Below are 2615 nucleotides of genomic sequence, written 5' to 3'. Positions count from 1 at the left end.
ACTTCCGCGCGGGGAGGAGGGGCTTCCGGCAGCTGCAGAAGCGGCGGCTGCCCGCGAGGGGGCCCCTCCCCGAGGCGCCGCGCGCCCCGCTGGGGCCGCTTCCCGCCCCCGGGCCTGGCCGCGCGCCTGCGTTAGGGCGCCTCCGCCCGGCCGGGGCCGTGCAGCGCGGGCTGGCGGCGGCGCTGGGTCCGCGGCCTCGGCCCCGAGGCGGGAGCGCCGGCGGGGGGAGCGCGTGGGTGGCTCGGTGGCCAGGGACTTCAGTGAAACGTGTGTAAGATGGAGCGTCACCGCTTCGAACCGGCGCTCGGCCCGCCGGGCACCGGCGGCAGCGCGGTCTGAGGGGAGGAGGACATGGGCGAGCACGCGCTGCTCGGCTTTTAGACAGACTCCAAAATACTCTGCTGTTCCAGAGCTCAGTTTTAATCATCACAAAGTGAAGATAATTATCATCAAATCAAGAAGTTTGGGTTTGTTTTTGTAATGTATTTGAAACTTAAGAGTTGTGAAGACAGCTTCAAATTATTTTTGGATGAATGTGCCCATTGCCCAGATCGGTATTTAAGCTCCAGGTTTAAAAGACAGCATCTCCTGGAACATAACACACAATGTTCGTGCTCCATTTCATAGAGTATGTTCTGCGTTGTACATGACGTTGCACATCCAAAAATAAAGCTGCTTTTTTTTACCTTCTTGTGAGCTGACAACACAGCTTGTGTTTCTCAGACTGAATTAAAATAATATGAAAACATCACTGCAAGGAATAAAAATCTTGTTAATACTTGACTCAAAATCTCTTTTTCCATGACTGGGAGTACTTACCCAGTGCCTGGATCAGTATCCATGTTCCAAACTGGCCTGACTTCACGTTGGGTCCAGGACTTGGGTACAGACCATATCTGTCTGTCTTGCTGCCCCTGCTTTGTAGTCTCCATTGGAAGGAAAGATTAACAGACCAGGAAAAACTGGAAAGTTTGAGAACCACAGCAAGGGACATGCTGAGGAGCGCACCTGCCGACAGTCCAGATATACCTCAGGCATGGAGATGCTTAGGTGTTACTCCTGGAGTTCTTATCCAGCTTGTGGCATGTCAAATTTATCAGCTGCAGGTCTCTTCTGTCATTCCTGGTGTTAATTCTGGAAGACAGAAACCCTGTATTTGAGTTTTTTTCGACTCTGTTGGAGTCCTCTGTTAGAGGAACTAGCAGATCCCTTACCCTTTGTAAAAGCTTGGAGTGTCACCTGAAAAAAAACCCAAACATTTTAGAGATGATAGTTAGGAACAAAGTTTTAGTTGACCTTTTAGTGTTGGTTAGAATTATGATTGATAATACTATCTTTGAACACAGGTTAAAAGCACAAGTTCACATCTATGAATGCCAAGTCATATGTGAAGTAAATGATTCCTTGGTTTTGCAAGGAAGATTCACTTTCCCTCTGGACTTCCCATGTTCTACACAGGTACTGTTAAAGTACTGAGATCTAACTGGGTTCACATACTTGCTTAATGCTGAACTGATTTAGCATGTAGAAATGAAGCCCTGTGGCAGTTAACGCTTCTGGCCGTGCTGAACAAAGTTATCGAAGTCAAGAGAACTTAACCCTTGCTATCCTATTGATCAGACAGAAATTCACAGGAGATAGTAGGTTGTGTGCAGTTGAACGTTTTATATGTATCTGAATACCTTAAGGAAGTTATGTATACATTGTAATTATGTTTAAAAGGGCAAGGAAATTAAATATGAATGAGAAAATAATTATTATCATCACCTCAGAAACCAGCTCAGGGATTGCCATTAGCATTTGAAGGACCCTTCTGAGGGTCTTTGAAGAGACAGGAAAAGACATCGGCCTCTTATTTGCTCTTTAAGATAATGAAGGGTGATCAATGAAGTCCTGGACTCCCCCCATGCTGTTTCATGCTCAGGGGGCTTTTCCACTTTGGAGCCTTTCCAAATAGTTTGACTTGCAAGATTTGTTGCCCACAGGCATTTACAGAATAGGTTGTGATAATTTTTATTCTGGTATACACATCATTAAGCAAATTCTGTAAAAAGTGTAGGAGACTAAATGTTATGCAAGCTGTTCTATTTATTTTCTGCTGTGTTTTCATTCTTCTCATGAGTAGAATTACTAAATATGTCTTCATATGTCTTGTGGTCAGCAATAGCTTCTTTGTGAATTATTATCTCTTCATGGAGCAACTTCAGAGTTGATCCACTCTAGTGAAAATGTAAACGCCTGATGTTTTGTGCACATCAAAATTATTTAGACTGTATGTTGCCTTGACCTGGTAAAATTCAGAAGGCTGAGGTGGAGCATGGGCTGAAAATGTGCTCACAAGAGAAAGAGTTATTGGTGTTTCAGCCTGGCCTGGGAGAAGAGTCCTGGTAAGGTGTGGTGGGAACAGCAAAAGCCATGGGTCGTGAAGTAATTGCACACCTTCCAAACCCATAGCTCACCATGGGAACAAGTAGTGGCAGATGAAGTGGTGTCTTCCATCAGTTCCTCTTCCACACCATGGGATATTCTTTCATCTGACAGCAACAGCTGGAGCTCCCTTGGTATCAAAAGCAGGGGGAAAGAGGGACACTTGGCAGCTCACATAAGAACATGGC

The sequence above is a fragment of the Falco punctatus genome (genome assembly GCF_963210335.1).
Source record: "Falco punctatus genome assembly, chromosome: 6".
NCBI classification, from domain to species: Eukaryota; Metazoa; Chordata; class Aves; order Falconiformes; family Falconidae; genus Falco; species Falco punctatus.
Note: the sequence above shows the minus strand (reverse complement) of the source record.